Genomic DNA, 13410 nt, shown 5'->3' with positions numbered 1-13410 from the left:
GATGTTTTCACTCACACTGTCCCACTTAAGGGGGATAGGATGTCAAACGGGCCGACTTGGAGAAGGAGAGGCATCACAGGACCTTTTAATTTCCAGTGTCTATACTTTTACAAATAAAGTCATAAAACTTTGTCAGCATGACCAGGAAGGATTCAGAATTCACACTCATAGCAGTGGAAGCTCGAAAACATAACGAAATAATTTTCTTTACATGTGATATTTCATAATTGTTTCATTTACTTATGGCTACATTTGTTGCTATAGGTACACTTTTCGTTACAAGTCAGAGAGATACTTCGATGAGTTTTGCGCAGCATACATACCGTACCTACACTTGCATGAAACTCTAGAATTTGTTTAATTTATGAAAAAACGAATGAGCTGTTATATTTTAAACTTCATGTTTAGAAAAAACACAAATTTTATAGTTAATTACCTCAATTTTTGCCACAGTTTTTAATAGATGTGGAAAATTCTAGAGTTTCATACACCTTTAAGTATGGTTTGTATGCTGTGCAAAATTCATCGATGAATCATGGATGCGACCATCATGATGCTGTAAACAGAACCTTGATTCATCCGAAAAAATGACGTTTTGCCATTCGTGCAACCAGGTTCGGCGTTGAGTACACCATCGCAGGCGCTCCTGTCTGTGATGCAGCGTCAACGGTAACCGCAGCTACGGTCTCCGAGCTGATAGTCCATGCTGCTGCAAATGTCGTCGAACTGTTCGTGCAGATGGTTGTTGTCTTGCAAACGTCCCCATCTGTTGACTCAGGGACCGAGACGTGGCTGCACGATCCGTTACAGCCATGCGGATAAGATGCCTGTCATCTCGACTGCTTGTTATACGAGGCCGTTGGGATCCAGCACGGCGTTCCGTATTACCCTCCTGAACCCACCGATTCCATATTCTGCTAACAGTCATTCGATCTCGACCAACGCGAGCAGCAATGTCGCCATACGTTAAGCCGCAATCGCGATAGGCTACAATCCGACCTTTATCAAAGTCGGAAACGTGATGGTACGCATTCCTTCTTCTTACACGAGGCATCACAACAACATTTCACCAGGCAACGCCAGTCAACTGCTGTTTGTGTATGAGAAATCGGTTGGGAACTTTCCTCATGTCAGCACGTTGTAGGTGTCGCCACCGGCGCCAACCTTGTGTGAATGCTCTGAAAAGCTAATCATTTGTATATCACTGCATCTCCTTCCTGTCGGTTAAATTTCGCGTCTGTAGCACGTCATCTTCGTGTTGTAGCAATTTTAATGGCCAGGAGTGTAGTTCTACATCTGCATGGTTACTCTGCAATTCACACTTAAGTGCCAGGTAGAGGGTTCGTTGAACCATTTTCATACTACTTCTCTACCGTTCCACTCTCGAATGGCGCGTGAGAAAAAGGAACACGTAAATCTTTACGTTCGACCTCTGATTTCTCTTATTTTATTATGATGATCATTTCTCACTACGTAGGTGGGTGTCAACAAAATATTTCCGCATTCGGAGAAGAAAGTTTGTGATTGAAATTTCGTAAATACATCTCGTCGCAAAGTAAACCGCCTTTCTTTCAGCCCAACTCGCGTATCATATCAGTGACACTCTCACCCCTATTGAGCGATAACACGAAACGAGCTGCCCTTCTTTGCACTTTTTCGATGTCCTCCGTCAACCCACACCGCGCAGCAAAATTCCAGAAGAGGACGGACAAGTGTAATGTAGGCTGTCTCTTTAGTGGGTTTGTCACATCATCTAAGTGATCTGCCAACAAAGCGTAGCCTTTGTTTCACCTTCCCCACAATATTACCTACGTGGTCTTTCCAATTTAAGTTGCTCGTAATTGTAATTCCTAGGTATTTAGTCGAATTGACAGCCCTTAGATTTGTGCAATTTATCGTATACCCAAAATTTATCGAATTTCTTTTAGCACCCATGTGGAGGACGCACTTTTCTCTGTTTAGTGCCAATTGCCACATTTCGCACCATACAGAAATTCTCTCTAGATCATTTTGTAATTCGAATTAATCGTCTGATGATTTTAGTAGACGGTAAATTACAGCGTCATCGCCGGCCGCTGTGGCTGAGCGGTTCTAGGCGCTTCAGTCTGGAACCGCGTGACCGCTACCGTCGCAGGTTCGAATCCTGCCTCGGGCATGGATGTGTGTGATGTCCTTAGGTTAGTTAGGTTTAAGTAGTTCTAAGTTCTAGGGGACTGATGACCACAGATGTTAAGTCCCATAGTGCTCAGAGCCATTATTTTGTTAAGTCCCATAGTTCTCAGAGCCATTTGAACAGCGTCATCTGCAAACATTCTAAGGCGGGTGCTCAGATTATCACCTAGATGATTTATGTAAATCAGGAGCAGCAGAGGGCCTCTGACACTACCTTGAGGAACGCCAGATATCACTTCTGTTCTACTCGATGATTTACCGTCTATCACTACGAACTGTGACCTCTCTGAGAGGAAATTACGAATCCAGTCACACAACTGAGACGATTATATGCACGGAATTTGATGAATAGCAGCTTGTGAGGAACGGTATCAAAAGCCTTCTGGAAATCTAGGAATATCGAATCGATCTGAGATCCCTTGTCGACAGCACTCACTACTTCATTGGAATAAGGACATTGCTGTGTTGCACAAGATATTTTCTGAATCCGTGTTGGTTATGCATTAATATGTCATTTTCATCAAGGTGATTCTTAATGTTCGAGTACAGTATATGCTCCAAAATCCTACTGCAAACTGAGCTCAGTGATATGGGTTTGTAATTCAATTGGTTACTCCTATTTCCTTTCTTGAATCTTGGTGTGACGCGTGCGACCTTCCAGTCTTTAGGAACAGACCTTTCGTCAAGTGAGCGGTTGTATATGATTGCTTAGGAAGGCTTTATTGTGTCTGCATACTCTGAAAGGAACCAGATTGGTATACCATCTGGACCAGAAGACTTGCCTTTCTTAAGTGATTTGTTTCGCAACACCTAAGATATCTCCTTTTATGTCACTCATGCTAACAGCTGTTCTGGTTTCGAATTCTGGAATATATACTTCGTCTTCTTTCGTTAGGGAATTATGGAAAACTGCGTAGTAACTCCGTTTTAGTGGCACCATAATCGGAAACATTTCCATCGCTATCGCGCAGTGACGGTATTGACTGTTTTTTGCCACTGGCGTACTTTACATACGACCAGAATCTCTTCGGGTTTTGTACCATATTTTGAGACAATGTTTCATTGTGGAAACTATTAAAAGCATCTCGCATTGACGTCCGCACTAACTGTCGAGCTTCCGTGAAACTTAGCTAGTCTCGGTTACTTTGCGTTCTTCTGAATTTGGCATGCTTTCTTCGTTGCTTCCGCAACAGTGTTCTGACGTGTTTTGTGTACCATGGTGTATCAGTCCCGTCTCTTATTAACATGCGGTATGAATCTATATATTGCTGTCGATACTGTTTCTTTGAATTTGAGACATATCTGGTCTACACTTACATAATTTATGTTAAACAATGACGAAATTCCTCCAGCTGTATTAAGGTGTTGGTTTTATTGGCAACTAGTTTCGATGTTGTTACATCATCATCTTCAGGCCCTAAACACAACATACCATACATAAACAACCAATGCAACAACAGTAATTTATGAGTTATTATGCAAAGCAATTCTATTATAACCATATTACATAATGGATAATTTTAATGTAACTTTCTGGTCATTTCCGCTAAAATGCCATCACTCTGGACATTAGCAATTTACGTGGTATCACTAATTACAAATTAAGCTGTATATGCACAATCGTTTTATTATAGGCTAATATCAGGTATTAAAAAGTGGGAGTATATAAAAGTTTAAGCGACTAGCCGTTATTCTAATGGATAATAATATAGGCGTGGAATATCGTAAATTTTTTCTTTCTTTTTAATATAATGAAATATAAAAAGAACAACATACGCATTGCCAATCAGACATGTTAGGTAAACTTTATTGTTTACTAGCATTGAACGGTGGGCATGATAGACTAGAGTTATTTTTCCAAGATTCTGTACTGTCGTCATACTAAAGTAACAGTGGCGTAATTTACTTGTACAACTCCGTTCCTAACACCACGAAAGAAATGGTAAGGGACCGAAAAAAATGGTGTGAAATCCAGTTGCTACAAGGTAGTCAATAGTGTAAAATACATGCTAACCAATTTAAAAAAACTATTCATTCCAATAAAAGTATAAGTTAACACATTGTTCAAATAATTTCTATGTCGGTATCTGATTGGCAATGCGTATGTTCTCCTTTTTATAGTTCATTACTTAAAAGAAAAATTTACATTGTTCCACGCCTATATTATTATCCACTTCAGTTGATGTCCCAAGAGTGAAAGATGGCGGTATGTCGGTGATGATTTGGAAAGCCATATTGTAGTATTCCATTGGCCCCTTGGTTTCTCTGCAAGGTCTCATTACTGCCAAAGATTATGTGGCAGTTTTGTTTGATGAGTTTTATCCTACAGTACTACGTTTTTTCACCAATGATGATGATGATGATAATGAAATGATGATGATGATGATGATGATAAGTTTCAGAACTACAACACCCCTGTTCAAACAGCTCGCACCGTCCTGGACTGATTCTGTGACGACGAGAATGAACAGTCGCATCTCCCTAGTCCATCACATTCATTACGTCTCAGTACTTTTGAGGTATTGTGGTCGACTTTGCAGAGAAGGTTGCTTGATAGCTATCCGCGTCGTATCATCATTATCTGAACTTCATATTATTTTTCTTTGAGAATGGTATAAGGTTCCCTTGAAAACCATACGGGACCTGTACTTATCCATTCAGAGATGACTGGAAGCTGTTGTGAATCCCAATGGCTTTCCTGCACCGTAATAGTCGTGATAACGTCTTACGTTTTCAGTGTTACCATATTTTCGTACGTCCCCCGTACCACAATTTGCGCGCCCAGGACGAGGTGCACACTCTGGTGCTGAATAAATGTACTCCATCCCTTCAGTTTTTACTACCCACATTACCATGATGAAATATTCTTCCGGCGCCAAGATTCTTCCAAGTCGCGGATGACCTCCTGTGGGCGCAGGAATGACCTCGTCCACGGAGAGTCCATCTACATAAGTGCTACGTCGTTAATAGCTCCGGCGCCGACGCGAAGCTAAATTCTGACATCAAATTCAGATTAGACCGTTGCATTCTGCTCTGCTCTTTGCTTCTCGTCTGGTGTATAATGACTCTTTAGCTATAAACATTCCCAACAGTTACAGTTAGCGTGTTTCCAAGTGCTGGCAACTTGATCACAGACGCCAGAAAGATTATACACTGCGCGTCTCCAACGAGGCGTGACACAGTTTCACAGTTCGCTCTCGATTACATCCGAAATTACAAGATTCAAAATACCCCAACATAAAATTACAATTGCTTCTTAAACGTGTCTATCGTTTAGCTCGACCACGTTTGAAATAAATGTGAAACAAAATGGACTGCGTTATTTTACCCGTAATAGCTAGGTAGGACTATTTTACTGTCTGTACATTAGGCGACGCACTAATGGACCTGTCCCTAAGCTTGACAATTTAATTCTCCAAACTGGTTTCGAACACCGGTTTCATCTTCAGGGGTCATATTGTATGACTTATCGTTTAGGTTACTGGAAAAACGATAACTATGAAAAGGTAGACGTTGTATCTGCTGAGGGATATTTTAACTAGACGAGGCGTCCCAATACATCTCATTAATGCAGTACGATCATTGTATAGCAACAGTTCTGTAACACGAAGACTATACAAAACCGGTGAACACACTGCTAACGAGCTGTACAAAGTAGCCCTCTCCTACCTACGTTATCTCACGTAGATACAGGATGGAGAGAACCAATCTGAACAGTTTGTAATTTCCAGAATGAGATTTTCACTCTGCAGCGGAGTGAAGTGATTAAAACTGTGCGCTGGACCGAGACTCGAACTCGGGACCTTTGCCTCTCGCGGGCAAGTGCTCTACCATCTGAGCTACACAAGCACAACTCACGACCCGTCCTCACACCTTTACTTCTGCCAGTACCTCGTCTCCTACCTTCCGAACTTCACAGAAACTCTCCTGCGAACCTTGCAGAACTAGCACTCCTGAAAGAAAGAGTATTGCGGAGATATGGCTTAGCCACAGTCTGGGGGATGATTCCAGAATGTGATTGTCACTCTGCAGCGGAGTGTGCGCTGATATGAAACTTCCTGGCACATTAAAACTGTGTGCCGGACCGAGACTCGAACTCGGGGCCTTTGCCTTTCGCGGGCAAGTGCTCGGATGGTAGAGCACTTCCCCGCAAAAGGCAAAGGCCTGCGAGTTCGATTCTCGGTCCGGCACACAGTTATAATCTGCCAGGAAGATTCAGCTTGTAAGTTTGTTACAGAATAGGTTGTGCTGATTCTCATATTTTCTTTTTTTTGTTCGGTTTCAGCTAACCAAACCCAGAACACGTTTGGCAACAACACCTTTGGCACATTTGCACATGGAACGAACTGAATGACTAACTTCAATGTTAATTAAATTGGAATAATGTTCACAGCGTCGATTTTTTTCTTAATGATTACCTCTCAGCATAACCTACCCCGTAACATTTTTACAACCTTTTGAGTCTGCTTCTGAGCACCCCGTATAGATGAAATCAGCGCAAGGTGATGAAAAATAGTTCAAATAGCTCTAAACACTGTGGGACTTAACATCTGAGGTCATCAGTCTCCTAGACTTAGTCGGCCAGAGTGGCCGAGCGGTTCTAGACGCTGCGGTTGCAGGTTCGAATCCTGCCTCAGGCATGGATGTGTATGATGTCCTTAGGTTAGTTAGGTTTAAGTAGTTATAAGTTCCAGGGGACTGATGGCCTTAGCAGTTAAGTCCCATAGTGCTCAGTGCCATTTGAACCATTTTTGAACCCTAGACTTAGAACTACTTAAACCTAACTAACGTAAGGACATCACACACAGCCATGCCCGAGGCACGATTCGAACCCTCGACCGTAGTGGTCACGCGGCTCAAGACTGAAGCGCCTAGAACCGCTCGGCCACAGCGGCAGGCCAAAGTGATGAATAGGAATACAGAAACAATAGGATTAAAAATAAGTGTGAGTAAAAGTTAAATGATCTGATGAAAGAAATCACAAGTTTAATGAGAGCAGAATATGAAACGAGAGTAAATCAAAGAAATATCGGAGAGGAGCAAAGGGAAGAATCGCTAGAAAATTAGCATTAAAATTGAAAATTATGTAGTAAATCAATATTAAGGAATGTATGACGAACGAAGGGAGGAGGACATATAAGCATGCTAACACTGGCAAAGAAACCATCCTGCAGCAGAAGAAGTCGACTGGCGTCAAATTTGAGACAAAAATTTCTGCGAATGTATGTCTGTGGAGCACAGTATTATATGGAAGTGGATCACCAACTTCGGATAAACCGGAAAAGGAAGAGAACTGCAGTGTTTGATATATGTTGCAGGAAGATGCTGTAAATTAAGTGGACTGGTTAGATAGGAAATGAGGAAATATTCGCAGTGGAAGAAATATGTGTAATTATAGAAAGGGACAGGATCGTAGGAAAAGTTTACAATATCAGGTAACATCTTCCGTCGCACTAGAGGCAGTGGTATGAGGCTAAAATGGTACCCTGGCATTAGCTTTCCCTACAGCGAGTTTTATGTCATAGTTCCAGGTTGGGCACTTCGAACGGTTATCAGTAAATTATCGCAAACAGTGAGATCGATCTCTTCTCCTGTTTGTGTGCAATACATATGTTTGTTTATGACCATCGCCAAATGTTAGAGTGTATACCAATTTTCGACCCTCTAACAGCCTTGCAGCACTTCGCCGCAGTCTCCTAGCATTGAACCTATAACACTCCCGTCCGCTACTGCTATACCACAAACTTAAACTTGGAGACAGGTTGTAAAATAAAACTATCTTGTTAAAGCAAGTATGGTATAACGCAACAGAGCGGTGTTACCCTCTGAGAGGAATTTTGTTATGTTGACCGTGTTGTACCTAACGGACTTCGCTAATCGGAAGTGAAAGTCAGAATTACGTAAATATTCAAACAGTAACAAACAATAATTTACTTATCCACACTGTTCAAAGATTAAAAAAAAACAGTCGCCAGCCTAATTAGGTATGAGAATGATTGACATCTTTATTTAAGAAAGTAGTTATGAGTAACTTTAACGGACAAACACAACTTATATTTTGCCACACGCGAGTGCAATGAACTCTGACACCTGCATATGTTAACGCTAAGTTTGGAGTTGACAGCTAGACCAGAACAAACTACTTACATAAATATAACAGATAACGATACACACTACCATCTTCAGGGCTTAGTCAAACTGAATGGTCTTTATAACATCACTATTAATATTCACTGTAGAATCATAAATTGGTCATAGGTTCAGTATTACTTTTCAAACATTTTCCTAGTTGACATAAAATTGTAAATGTAGTTCACTGCGAAATTATGAACTGGTCACAGGTTAAGTCTCTCTCAGCTCCGAATAGTTACTCCTAGATATTTTACGGCAGATACTGTTTCCAGTGGTTTCTCATCAACAGTGTAGCTATACAGTACTGGATTTCTTTTCCCATGTATGCGCAATGTGCTACATTTATTTACGTTCAGTGTCACCTACCAGACCCTACACTATTCATCATTTCCCTGGAGGTCAATCTGCAAATCTGCATGTACGTGATTACTCTGCTATTTACAATAAAGTGCCTGGCAGAGGGTTCAATGAACCACCTTCAAGCTCTCTCTCTACCGTTCCACTCTCGAACGGCGCGGGGGAAAAACGAGCACTTAAATTTTTCTGTGCGAGCCCTGATTTTCTTTATTTTATTGTGATGATCATTTCTCCCTATGTTGACCCTGCCAACACAATGTTTTCGCAATCGGAGGAGAAAACTGGTAATTGAAATTTCATGAGAAGATCCCGTCGCAACGAAAAACGCCTTTGTTTTAATGATTGCCACTCCAATTCACGTATCATGTCTGTGACACTGTCCCCTATTTCGCGATAATACAAAACGAGCTGCCCTTCTTTGTACTTTTTCGATGTCATCCGTCAGTCCCACCTGACGCGGATCCCACACCGCAGAGCAATACTCCGGAACAGGGCGGACAAGCGTGGTGTAAGCAATAGACCTGTTGCGCCTTCTAAGTGTTCTGCCAATGAGTCGCAGTCGTTGGTTTGCTCTATTGACAATATTATCTATGTGATTGTTCCAATATAGGTTATTTGTAATTGTAATCCCGAAGTATTTAGTTGAATTTACAGCCATCAGATTTGTGTGAGTTACAGTGTAATCGAAATTTAGCTGATTTCTTTTAGTACTCCTGTGAATAACATCACACTTTTCCTTATTCAGGGTCAATTGGCACTGTTTGCACCATACAGATATCTTATCTAAATCATTTTGCAAGTCGTTTTGATCACCTGATGACTTTACAAGACGGTAAATGACAGCATCACCTGCAAACAATCTAATAGGGCTACTCAGATTATCTCCTATGTCGTTAATATAGATCTGGAGCAATAGAGGGCCTATAACACTTCCCTGGGGAACGCCGCATATTACTTCTGTTTTACTCGATGACTTTCCGTCTATTAGTACGAACTGTGACCTTTCTGACAGGAAATCACGAATCCAGTCGCACTACTGAGGCGATACTCCGTAAGCACGCAGTTTGCTTAGAAGACGCTTGTGAGGAACGGTGTCGAAAGCCTTCTGGAAATCTAAAAATATGGAAGCAATTTGATATCCCCTGTCGATAGTACTTATTACGTCATGAGGATAAAGAGGTAGTTGTGTTTCACAAGAACGGTATTTTCCGAAACCGTGCTGGCGATGTCAATAAATCGTTTTCTTCGAGGTTACTCGCTACTAAATTCTGGCGTTGCTACTTTGTTCACAGAGGAAGATTGCACTGTAGTTCCTTCTCTAGATTGTCGCACAGATGACAAAATGGTAGATATCGAAATAGACGACAGAGGGACAGAGAAACAATTAAAATCGCTCAAAAGAGGAAAGGCCTCTGGACCTGATGGGATACCAGTTCAATTTTACACAGAGTACGCGAAGCAACTTGCCCCCCTTCTTGCAGCGGTGTACCGTAGGTCTCTAGAAGAGCGTAGCGTTCCAAAGGATTGGAAAAGGGCACAGGTCATCCCCGTTTTCAAGAAGGGACGTCGAGCAGATGTGCAGAACTATAGACCTATATCTCTAACGTCGATCAGTTGTAGAATTTTGGAACACGTATTATGTTCGAGTATAATGGCTTTTCTGGAGACTAGAAATCTACTCTGTAGGAATCATCATGGGTTTCGAAAAAGACGGTCGTGTGAAACCCAGCTCGCGCTATTCGTCCACGAGACTCAGAGGGCCATAGACACGGGTTCCCAGGTAGATGCCGTGTTTCTTGACTTCCGCAAGGCGTTCGATACGGTTCCCCACAGTCGTTTAATGAACAAAGTAAGAGCATATGGACTATCAGACCAATTGTGTGATAGGATTGAGGAGTTCCTAGATAACAGGACGCAGCATGTCATTCTCAATGGAGAGAAGTCTTCCGAAGTAAGAGTGATTTCAGGTGTGCCGCAGGGGAGTGTCATAGGACCGTTGCTATTCACAATATACATAAATGACTTTGTGGATGACATCGGAAGTTCACTGAGGCTTTTTGCGGATGATGCTGTGGTGTATCGAGAGGTTGGAACAATGGAAAATTGTACTGAAATGCAGGAGGATCTGCAGCGAATTGACGCATGGTGCAGGGAATGGCAATTGAATCTCAATGTAGACAAGTGTAATGTGCTGCGAATACACAGAAAGATAGATCCTTTATCATTTAGCTACAAAATAGCAGGTCAGCAACTGGAAGCAGTTAATACCATAAATTATCTGGGAGTACGCATTAGGAGTGATTTAAAATGGAATGATCATATAATGTTGATCGTCGGTAAAGCAGATGCCAGACTGAGATTCATTGGAAGAATCCTAAGGAAATGCAATCCGAAAACAAAGGAAGTAGGTTACAGTACGCTTGTTCGCCCACTGCTTGAATACTGCTCAGCAGAGTGGGATCCGTACCAGATAGGGTTGATAGAAGATATAGAGGAGATCCAACGGAGAGCAGCGCGCTTCGTTACAGGATCATTTAGTAATCGCGAAAGCGTTACGGAGATGATAGATGAAGTCCAGTGGAAGACTCGGCAGGAGAGACGCTCAGTAGCTCGGTACGGGCTTTTGTCAAAGTTTCGAGAACATACCTTCACCGAGGAGTCAAGCAGTATATTGCTCCCTCCTACGTATATCTCGCGAAGAGACCATGAGGATAAAATCAGAGAGATTAGAGCCCACACAGAGGCATACCGACAATCCTTCTTTCCACGAACAATGCGAGACTGGAATAGAAGGGAGAACCGTCAGGTGGCTTGCGGAGTATGGATGTAGATGTAGATGTAGGTGTTATAAACAACCTATCATCTGCGAACCGCATTAGAAAGCATTCGATACTTCCTACTAGATCATTAATATGTATGGCAAACAGTAACGGTTCTATCACACTCCTTCGTACACCGGAAATTACCTTTATATCTGTCGATTTTCTTACGTTAAGAGAGACGTCTTATGTCTACAAGGAAGTTGCAAATCTGCTCCGGAGGCTGCTCCGAAACTTGACAAGCACGTATTTTTTTTTTTTCAGTAAACGGCAGTGTCGGACGGTGTGAGATTGAAGTCAAGGAACACGGCATCAACCTGAGAGCCATTGTGTACGGCAGTGTGGATGTCACGGAGGAGCAGAGCGAGCTGAGTTTCGCAGGATATCTGTTTGCTGTATCCATGTTGATTTTCCTTCTCGATGAATGCCATAATTCTTCAGCATAGAATCCATAACTCTACAGTTCATTAGCGTCAACGATATAGGTCTACAATTGTGTGCATCTGTCCTAGGCCCTTCTTAAAAACGGGAGTGACTTGTTCCTTCTTCCAGTCGCTTTGTCCTTCGTTGATAGAGCGATATTCGATAAATTACTTTTAGAAGGGCAGGTATGTCATCTGGACCTGATCCCTTTCCACTACTATGTGATTGTAATTATTTTTCTGTTCCGCGATCGGTTATCTCCATATCTGCCATTCTGACGTTCCTACGACAACAGTAAGGAGGGACTGTGTTGCGATCTTCGCGGTGGAACAGTCTTGGAAGAACGAATTCAGTATTTCCGCCTTCTCTGTCTCATCTTCCTCTTAGGCGCCAGTATGGTCACGGAGTGAATGAGTAGATGATTTGGACCCACTTACCGATTTTAAATACGACCAAAACCTCTTAGGGTTTTTATTCAGATCGGCTCACAAAGTTTTACTTTCAAAGTCATTGAACGCTTCTCTCATTGCTCTCCTTACGCTCATTTTCGCTTCGTTCAGCTTTTCTTAGTCAGCTAGGGTTTTACTTCTCTTGAATCTGAGGGGAAGTTCTCTTTGTTTGCGTAGCAGTTTTCTAACACGGCTGTTGTACAATCCCCTAAGATCGTACTCGGAACACATTGGTCTAGGGCATATTCCACGATTCCTTAGAATTTTTTTCCATTTGCTTTCCACATCTTCGTCGTCGCCACCGAGGCTGACTGCTCAGATACTCTGAAATTTGTATCCTGTCACTTTTGCTAAGCTAAAATATCGTCCTACCTTTCTTAACATTCTTTGTCTCACACGTTGTCATAAATGCTATCACAGCCGTATAATCGCTGATACCTTCTTCCAAGTTAACTGGTTCGATAAGCTCAGCCTCTACTCGCTTTATTTGTTCATGAGACCCAGAAAATATTAGATACAGGCTGCCGGGTAGATGCCAGCTTTCTTGACTTCCGGAAGGCGTTCGATACAGTTCCGCACTGTCGCCTGATAAAACAAGTAAGAGCCTACGGAATATCAGACCAGCTGTGTGGCTGCACTGAAGAGTTTTTAGCAAACAGAACACAGCATGTTGTTCTCATTAGAGAGACGTCTACAGTCGTTAAAGTAACCTCTGGCGTGCCACAGGGGAGTGTTATGGGACCATTGCTTTTCATAATATATATATAAATGACCTAGTAGCTAGTGTCAGAAGTTCCATGCGGCCTTTCGGGGATGATGCTGTAGTATACAGAGGAGTTGCAGCATTAGAAAATTGCAGCGAAATGCAGGAAGATCTACAGCGGATAGGTACTTGGTGCAGGGAGTGGCAACTGACCCTTAACATAGACAAATGTAATGTATTCCGAATACATAGAAAGAAGGATCCTTCATTTTATGATTATATGATAGCGGAACAAACACTGGTAGCAGATACTTCTGTAAAATAGCTGGGAGTATGTGTACGGAACGATTTGAAG

Source organism: Schistocerca piceifrons, chromosome 10, assembly GCF_021461385.2.
Source record: "Schistocerca piceifrons isolate TAMUIC-IGC-003096 chromosome 10, iqSchPice1.1, whole genome shotgun sequence".
NCBI lineage: Eukaryota > Metazoa > Arthropoda > Insecta > Orthoptera > Acrididae > Schistocerca > Schistocerca piceifrons.
The sequence above is the reverse complement of the archived record's forward strand: the minus strand, read 5'-3'. Positions refer to the sequence as shown.